Consider the following 10,274-nt stretch of genomic DNA (forward strand, 5'->3'; position numbering starts at 1 on the left):
CCAGAGATTCAGGTAGCTCCAAATACCATATGGTAAGAGTTGCATAAAATTATATAGAAACACAATAAAAATTATATATTATGACAATTTTCCAATATAGTGGTGGAGATATCAGATGAGTTGGGTTATGGACTCAAGAAGAAACCTCTGCTGTAGGTCTTTGATGCTGTCTGATGACATTATTAGCCTTTTTCTTGGTGTGAGCTAGTGGTCTGCTAAGTTAGTACATTCAGAAAATTTTCACTGATTAGTGAAGGAATGTTAGGTCTGAGGCAAAGGCAAGCAAGAGCAAGAACAGCTATTAAGACAGTTAGAAGACAAAGATAAATTGTAATTGTGCTCTGGACCTGTAGCGTTCTAATCTATCCATGGCCTCCAAAGTTCCTGTCCGTTAATCAGCCTTGCAGAAGCTCCAATGTAATGTAAGGTTTCTTCCTGGGAACATTTATAGTCTCCCCGCACCTCTCTCTCTCTCTCTCTCTCTCTCTCTCTCTCTCTCTCTCTCTCTCTCTCTCTCTGTGTGTGTGTGTGTGTGTGAGAGAGAGAGAGAGAGAGAGAGAGAGAGAGAGAGAGAGAGAGAGAGAGAGAGAGAGGAAATAGAAGGTGATCTATCTGTATAGGTGAGAAAGGGATAAATGGGAGAGAACAGATTAGTGGAGAAAGAATGTAGTGGCGGATGAAGGTAAGTATAGTGTAATGATATATATGGATGGAAATTTCAACATCAGAACCACAATTTTAAATGCTAATTATAAAAGAAAAAAAGAGGTGACTTGTCACAAGTCGCCCAGCTTGGTAGAGGTGGCACCGGGATTTGTGTCTGGCAGCTGATGTCAGAGATATTGCTACAGGAAACAGATGTGATGAGGTTGTTCTTCTTTATATTCGTTGCCTCTGTGAGCGACTGGTGGGAACAGGATCAGACAATGAACAAAAACCGAGGGCACTTCTCTGACAAAAGCTGGGGTGTGGTGTGATTCGAATCTCTTCAGTTCTGCTGCCTCATCCCATCTTCCTTATTCAGTGAGTTCAGTGGAATCCATTGGGGTTGGTTGAAAAATGTCTCCTAAAAGCTCACATGCTTGACTGTTAGACCACGGCAAGAAGTGTTGTCTGTGGAAGTGGAGAAGCTTTGAGAGGTGAGAGCGTAGAGAAAGGAAAGGTTATCTCAAACTATTGCTAGTACTGCTTTTGTGTCCTTTCCTTTAGCTATCAGACTATTGAAACTATGAGTCCAAAAAGACTAGAATCCCCTACACCCCCAGGAATCTCATGCTTGGAGAAGTAAAAGCTGGAGTCTTGGAGGAGGGACTTATCTACTGGAAGAGGGTCTTGGGGAAAAATTCATACTTATCAGATGATCTTGCAAGAGAGACTTACGCTGAAACAAAAGTAGGTGGGGCCCACACCTTGGCCAGACTGCTTAGCTAGCTATGTGTATCCATTATCTTCTATTTAAATTCTACCTTCATGTCAGGACACTAAAGATGGGAGGAAGACATCTCCTGGGGAGGAAGACTGGTGTACATGGATCTTTCTGTCCCTCTTCCTAGTGTAGCCACATTGAACAAATATCCCCGTTTTAGTTCATTTTCCATTGCTGTGATAATACAGAATGACCAAGGCAACATACAATAGATTAGGGGCTTACAGTTTCAGAGGGTTAGAGTCCATGGCCATCATGGCAAGAAAGCATGCCAGTACTCGTGGTACTGGAACAGTAGCTGAGAACCTAAATCTTGATTCGCAAGCACAATTTAGAGAGATCTAGCTGGGGAAGGTGTGAACTTTTGAAACCTCAAAGTGCACCTTGAGTGACACACCTCCTTTAACAAGGTGAGACCTCATAATCCTTCCTGGACAGCTCCATCAACTGGGGACCAAGTTCTTGTGTAATATTTTGATCTCATTCTGGTAAAAAAGTTTGCTTTGAATCAGAAGCTATACAGGTGCTCACCTGTGAGGTCTCCTCCCTGTGCCGGTGTACAGGTGCTCACCTGAGAGGTCTCTTTCCTGTGCAGGTGCACAGGCGCTCACCTGGGAGGTCTCCTCCCTGTGCAGGTGTACAGGCGCTCACCTGGGAGGTCTCCTCCCTGTGCAGGTGTACAGGTGCTTATCTGGGAGGCCTAGGAGCCCTCCTCCCTGGGTTTAGGTGTCAAGTCCAAGAAGTCAGTTAGAAGCAAAGAATAATGTCATTGCTGGATAAAGGAACATGCAATGGACAAGTAACTCAGTAAGGAAACCCGTTTTTGCACAAAGGAGTACACCAAGGCCCATGCGTGGCTGGCAAGCACACTTAGCCATGATGGTTACTGTCTTCTATCCCTGCTGTGACTGAGTCTCATCCCATTGGTGAGAGCTTTAGTAATGATCTCATTCATTGGATAATTGTCTCACAGAGGATGGGGAAGATTCAGGAAGCATTAGTACGTGCCAGGCTTACTACCTTTGATAGAAAAATAAAAATAAAACATAACAACAAACAAACCCATTCCCCACACTCTCCTCACTTGGTTCTGGTGCCAAGCCAAGGAGTTCTCCTTTAGCTCAGGTGCCGAGCCTCGAACCTAGGTTCAATGCACACTGTCATCATCTTGAAATCTTCATCACTTTTATTGGATGTCAGGGCAGACACGTCCATCTAACTGAGCCCATCCAGCCTTCCACCCAGTTTGGGGATATGTGTTTTCAGTTACAATAGATTTTAGAAGTTATGTTTTTAAAAGACTTATGATCTACTCTAATTCCCAGAATTTATATGGGAAAACATACTCACGTATGCACGCATGCACATGCACACACACAATCAGAATACAGAAATCTTTGGCATGTGAGAAGCATGTGGTAACACTGAATTTGAATTCTTACCTTACAAGACAAAGGAGCAGTAATCTTCCCTGCCTTGTGCTCTTTTTGGCTTATAGAGCCTGTGACTCCAGTGTGTGTGTCTTTAAGCAGTCTTTTGGCTTAGGGCTGCTGTGGGTCATGGCCCAGCTGTTTCATCTATCTTACCCTTGGGTACAGAATAATACTTAATAATGAAGTGAGCCAGGAATCTCAGTGTGGCTATCATCCTTCTTGTTGATAGTATTTAAAATAAATTATCAAATTGCTCCAAGAAATTTCAGGTCTTGCTTTCAAAATACCCAGTGTTATTTCTCAAGGAAAATGTTGCAAAATGTCAGGACCATAAAGACTTAGTTTAGTCATATAATCTCTATTAAGGTTATAATACAATATATTGAGTTAGTGAAAGAAGATATTAAGAAGTAGATGGTCATAACAAAATTATTAGGAAGATTATCAATATTGAGATTAACATGGTATAACAAAGAAAATATAAGAATATAGCTAATTTAAAAATGACAATTTAGTTACTAATTTTATTAGTTAAGGAAAATCAATAAGAGAAGTTTATTTTGTTTTGCCATTTAAAGTAAAGAGGGGCCTAAATGTCTGGGACTGTGGCTATTGATTTTACTTTATTTTATTTTTCATTGTCTTTGAGAACTTCATACTCTGCATTTTGATTCTATTTGCCCTTTCCCCAACTCTTCACAGATCTACCCTCATTGAATCCAATCTCTGTTGTACAAATACCTGGGCTGTGGGACTCTCCACTGGAGTGTGATCTAGCCAGCAGGGGCCCCATTCTTAAGGGAAACAGACTCTGCCTCACCCAGCGTCCATCACCTGCTAATCGCTGCTCAGCTAGGGGGGAGACTTCATGCCACTTCTTTCCATGTTGGGATTTGGTCTGGCTTGAGTTTGGTGCAGGCTGTGTTCGTGTTTCAAATCACTGTGAGTGCATGCCAAAAGTTTTCTCTCGTTTGTGGATGCGAGGTTTGAACACACACACACACACACACAATCTTTTGGAATATTCATAGAAGTGGAAGTTAGTAAGGAGCTGTATGGAGGTTTTTAAAGGAAAGGAGACAGAACTCGGAGTTATAGGGTAATGGAAATAATGGAACAGGGATGATTAAATTAGGGTTGGGGAGGGGAGGGCAGGGTAAAGGAATGAATATGCAGTAAACAACACAAAAGAGCTTTTAAATCATATGAAAACACACTACTATAGAAGCTTCCTATATATATATGTGTGTGTATATATGTAATGTATATATACATACATATATACATAATATACATAAACGTACATTAAAAGAGCTTAAATGGAATTATCCTATAATGGAGGAACAACGCCACTACTATATGCCACAGCTAAATAAACACAATAAAAAGCCCGGTGACAGGAATGTGTTATCTCCTTCAGTATTGTTGGCCAGTGAGGTCTCACAAGCCCCATTGCTATTACCAGTGCTATTGGCTAATCTCAGAACACTCTTGCTGAAGTCACCACACACTATGAGTCATAGAAAATGGAAAAATCAACCTGATCCTGACCTGGGAGCCTCATCCATACTGACTAGCTTGCACACCTCTGGAAGGTGCTATGTACAGTGCCAGAGGAGAACAGCTGGCATCATCTTACCCAGCTGCCAACTCTTAGAACTACGAATGACTGGCCTGGCAAGGCTTGGCCACTGGCACATAGTGGCGAGAAGGGTGAGGGTAAACAATCCCTTTCTGATTGGATTTGAGGCACCATTATTGGGAAGGACCTGTGACTTGTCAGGTCATAGACCCTAGAGGAGAAGCTACTGTCATCCTGCTCTGTTGCCACAGTGTTAAACTGATTTCTAGTAACTTCTCTTTCTATCTGTATATCAATGAATCACTCATCTCTCACAGAAGCTTCTACTTGCAGCTGTTGGCAATTACTGGAGAGACCACAGCTGGTCAAGGTGGGCAGAGTAAGAGGCTGTGGAGGACTTTGGTTTTCTATATATCTTGAGCACTATGCCTGGTAGGATCATTCTGACCCATTTTCACAGCCTTCTCAGAGAATAAGAGCAACTAAGGGACACTGTGCAGTCTCGTGGGGCCATAAGGTTTCTCAGTTAGAAAACTGAAAGGTTTGGCTGAAACAGTGACATTCAAGGCGACAAAAATAGGAACTTGCTGGTAAATTGGTTAAGGCCAGTGACAACCAAGATGACAGGCAACTGACCGAAGACTCTGAGCCTTATACCTTTGTGGTACTATGTTAGCCTAGTGAAGTCTCCTTAGGGGGAGAGAGGAGCTACTGTTCTAGCAAAGCCCACTTAATCCCCATGCAAATCAGCAGACATGTCCTAAAAGTCTCCCCACTTTCCAGAAAAACCATGAATATTCAAAACACTTCCCAGAAAAGGCATGAATATTCAAACCCTTCCCCATAAAATGAAATGTCTGACTTTGCTTTTGGCGGCTCTGCCTTTGGAGTGGCTGCGCTTCTCCTCTGGAGTCTAGTTGTGAACTTTCACTTCTTCACGTCACAGCTGGCCTGGCTCGTATTGCCTCTGATTTTTCTCCTGCAAGAGACTGAGGATCCACTCAGCTGGGGCATTTCTTCCATACAAACCTTGAAAACTCAAGCGGCCTACAAAAAAGGGTGACATGTTTTGGGTTGAATTGGTGAGTGTAGCAAATGTCACATAGGCACCCCACTCTGCAAGGATCACAAAAAATGTTGTCAGAGTCTGGATTCTCAAACAAAGGAGAGGACCATCCTTTGGAGACAATTCCAGACACATGTTAAAAACTTAGTTGTCCTGGGTCAGCAGGATAGCTCAATGGGTCAAGGTACCTGCAACCAAGCCTGATAACCAGAGTTTGTTTCTTAGGCCCCATGTGGTGGAAAGAGAGAACCAACCTCAGCAGGCTGTCCTCTGACAGTCACATTGTGTGATGGCATGAATGTCTCTCTCTTACGCACACACACACACACACACACACACACACACACACACACACACACCAAAATAATAAATAAGAAAGAATGGATGGATGAAGAGATAAAGAAAAGAATGGAAGAAAGACAGAAAATATTCCAAAATGCAATTGCCTAGGACTGAGTCCTCAAATGAATGGCTCACACCTGCATGGATATTCTTATGAAGTCAAGAACATGGATAAAGTAAAGGAAATTTTATGATAAGGGATGCTATTTTTCAGGACTAAAATTATTCAACTAATAAAAAGTAAAATCAATTCCCACATTAGATTATAGGACAGCCATTGTTCTCATCTTAACATGGTTGACACTGGTTTCACCTCCATATTCTTCATGAAATCCATTTTCCTAGCTACAAATTCGGAGTGAAAGCAAATGATTGTTTTTGCCTCACATTGAAAATTAAAAAATAATGCAACAGGTATAAATTTCTGGCTGAGATGTTTGCCATGAATATCATCATCTAAACAATAAGTAAAACAACTTTTTAAAGCTATTTTGACAAGGAAACTATACTAACATCCTGACATCTTACCCACTGGCTACAGTTTAGTAGAAAATAACTCAAGTCTTTTAATCCAAGACCGCATCTCTTATCTCTTATCCTAGCTCTGGGATATAGTGGAGTTGAATAACTAACCTCTGAAAAGAGGAATTAGGGACTGTTCTTACCAGGGAGCCAGTTAGGTTCACTTTTTAAAAAATCAAATTAGTGCTGGGTGATGGTGGCGCACGCCTTTAATCCCAGCACTCAGGAGGCAGAGGCAGGCGGATCTCTGTGAGTTTGAGACCAGCCTGGTTTACAGAGCTAGTTCCAGGACAGGCTCCAAAGCCACAGAGAAACCCTGTCTCGAAAAACCAAAAAAAAAAAAAAAAAAAAAAAAATCAAATTAGTAAATAGAAGATTTTTAAAACTATTCTTACTTATCTGTAATAGATTCATAACCATTCTTGTGTAAAATTTATAGTTTTAAGAATTAAGTTTATGTCCCCAAATATGTAGACTACTATAGCAAATTTCAAAGGTTCCCATTGTATCAGTCAGCTTCCTGTTACTTTAAGTGGGTGTGTAAATTAAGCTGGAGGGGGAATGGGGGGGGAGGGAATGGGGGGAGGGGGCGATGTGTCCGAGGAGGGGGAGGGAAATGGGAATTTTTTTTTTGCAACAACTAAAAAAAATAAAATAAACAAACAAAGACTGATTTGGACTTCCCATTTGAAGACTTCTGCCTAGGAGTCAGTCTTCATTCTCTCTCTCTCTCTCTCTCTCTCTCTCTCTCTCTCTCTCTCTCTCTCTTTTCCCTGTTACTTTTTGTGCCTGTGTTAGAACAGTTCCTCACGGTGGAGCACATGGCAGAGGAAACTGTCACTATGTTCAAATGTGAAATGCTTTTGGGTCTCCTGAGTTTGAGATTTTGAAACCTTCAGGTGAGGCCTGGCTTTAGAAGTTGGCCCTTCTTGTTTCTTTACTTTTCTCTCTCAAACAGAAAAGCATATGTAAGATTTCCTTAGCCCTATGCTCCTCCTGAGAGATCCTTAATTCCCTCATTTCTTTTTTCCAGGACTTTGCTTTCCTCCCTTCTAGGCTTCTTCCTTTCTTAGCTATTTTCAAAATGCCTTGGCTGGAGATTGTCTAGGTGTTTACGATAATAGTGAAATGAAGTGCATTTAAAGGGGACCCAGACTTGAAAAGCAGATGTGAATGGGAGAGAGGGCTGTGTACTTGGGCTCCCTAGCCACTGACTTTGTTTTTTCCAATGTTTATCTTGGTGGTTTTTTTCCATGTCAAGAAAGAGATAAGACCTCCCAGAGCCGGTTATAACATTCTTTTTTTTTTTTTTTTTTACATTTCTCTTTTTATTTTATTTTTTATTATTATTACCAATTTTCACCTCCTCCCCTCCTCCCATTTCCCTCTCCCTTCCCCCATTTCCCCTCCCCCTCAGTCTCCAGTCCAAAGAGCAGTCAGGGTTCCCTGCCTTGTGATAAGTCCAAGGACCTCCCCCCTCCATCCAGGTCTAGGAAGGTGAGGATCCAAACAGACTAGGTTCCCACAACTGGCCCTATACTATAGCCACTCTGATGGGTACCTTGCATATCACCATAGAACCTTCATCCGGCGATGGATGGAGATAGAGACAGAGACCCACATTGGAGCACTGGACTGAGCTCCCAAGGTCCAAATGAGGAGCAGAAGGACAAATAATATGAGCAAGGAAGTCAGGACTGCGAGGGGTGCACCCACCCACTGAGACAGTGGAGCTGATCTAATGGGAACTCACCAAGGCAGCTGGACTGGGACTGATGGAGCATGTGATCAAACCGGACTCTGAACGTGGCTGACAATGAGTGCTGACTGAGAAGCCAAGGACAATGGCACTGGGTTTTGGTTATAAGATTCTTAATAAAACTGTAGGGCACTGAAAATCTACTACATTGTAAATTTATATCTATAACAAGCCTTGATCAAATGATATCAAAACAGATGGACATCTTCAAAAGCAACATTTAGATTTGCAAAAGTACAACCATTGATAAATATAAGGCATTTTAGTAGTAAACTATAAGATAATATACCAGTTCATGTTATTTCAAGTTCCTTCGCATTTGGTTTTATTTTCAGGGCTGAGGATTACCTCGGCTCTCAAACATTCTAGGCAAGTGCTCTATAATGGAGCTACATCCCAAGACTTACTTGACTTTTACCTTGTATTTTGAGTCAGAGTCTCATTAGTTTGTCCAGATTGGGCTTTGATCTCTTTCTGTAGCACAGGCATGCCTTGAACTTTGGATCCCCCTGACTTGGCCTCTCAAGCAGCCATGATTATAAGTTTGCACCACACAGTGCAGCTTGCATTAAATTTCATTTAGGCTTCAGAACAAATGTAAAATGTGTGTATGTGCGTGTGTGTGTGTCTTCATTTTAAACATTTGTTGATTGTGCCAAACACTTTCATGTCCACGGTCTATTAAATCTACATATCCATTCCTATGAAGATGATCCTCTTCTGAGGCTCAGCAGAGGAGAAAGCTAATATAGCTGAACCAAAGATCCTTAACTAGTAAGAAGCAGAGCCGAGCCTTCCTCTGGTTGCTTTAGACATCCTTTCTGCTATGTACCATTCTCTAGATCTTGGAAATCAGCCGCAGATGTACAGAATAGACACTTCCATTTCCCTGTCCCAGATCACAGATATGCACACATAGACACTAGAGGCATTCAAGTGAAACACAGCATAGGGTGACCTCAAGAACAGTGGCTGGCCCTTGCAGTGGAATCTGGGCATTCCAGCCTCCAGGCAACTCTAGACTGTGTTAGGTGAGCTGCCCGGAGTGGTTTATTTTTAAACTCTAATGCCTTGTTTTTGTGTAGTCCATTTTTCTGTTGCCCCTTACTCTTTGGGTTCTTTAGTCTTTGTTGAGAGCTGGCTGCTTTATGCAGCTCTCGGGAGGATCTTGCTCTGATGAAATGGCAGTGGCTGTGCTCCTCACCTCTCTGCCAATTTGTGTGCAGACACAGATTTGGCAGGCCCTCCTGTTGACAATTATAGGCTAAATCCATTTCAGGCTATTCCCCACGCTGGGCCCAGAAAAGGAAACCAAAGGCGAGGATATAGCAACTGTGTTAGGAAGAATAATCTACAGGAACCAAGGCTGGGTTTTAAATGTGAGGGTGTCCAGGGGTGGGAATTATTATTGGGGAAGCGTGGGACAGATTAACGTACTTTCTCAAAGATTTATGTTATGATATGAAATGCCTTCTTAGAGCAGTTTTAGGTGGCATAAGAATCCTAAAGAAGCAGCCCGGGTCAGTGAGTAAACTGGGAGTGTTAGGAGATTGAAATGCTCTATTTTGTTGCTTGTCAAACTGCGTATTTGTGTATTTTTTCTAAAGTTACTTCAGTGACATATGCTTCTTTATCTTCTTTTTCCATACCCATTGCTTTGTATTGTAACCTTAAAAAATTGATTTAAAAAAATAGTCTTTGAGTCTAAGAGCCCATCTTACTTTGATGAGTATTTGAGCAACTTCAGGTGATAGGGTTGGTCACCTGAGCATTTTATTAAAATCTCTCAGGAAGAGAGATATGCCATAGCTCTCCTTCACCCAAATATTCTTCACACCAAGCCCTCCCTGATGTTTAACACCAGAGAGGGACCAAAAACAAAAACCAAGAAAAAGTTCAAGGCTAGGATCAGGAATAATGTAAGGAACAACTGGTCTCTATAAAGACTATGGTACAAAGAGACCATGGCCCCAAACTACTGAGATAGAGCAATAAAAACTTAAAGCAGACACATTTGCTTTATTGCAAAGTTTAGTGCGAATAAAGAATCAAGTGGGGAACCCTGATTGCTCTTTGGGCTGACGAGGGAGGGGGACTTGACTGGGGGAGGGGGAGGGAAAGGGGAGGCAGCGGTGGGGAAGAGA

This window comes from Alexandromys fortis, unplaced genomic scaffold, assembly GCF_014885135.2.
Source record: "Alexandromys fortis isolate MF-2015 unplaced genomic scaffold, M_Fortis_MF-2015_v1.1 scaffold_7, whole genome shotgun sequence".
Taxonomy (NCBI): Eukaryota; Metazoa; Chordata; class Mammalia; order Rodentia; family Cricetidae; genus Alexandromys; species Alexandromys fortis.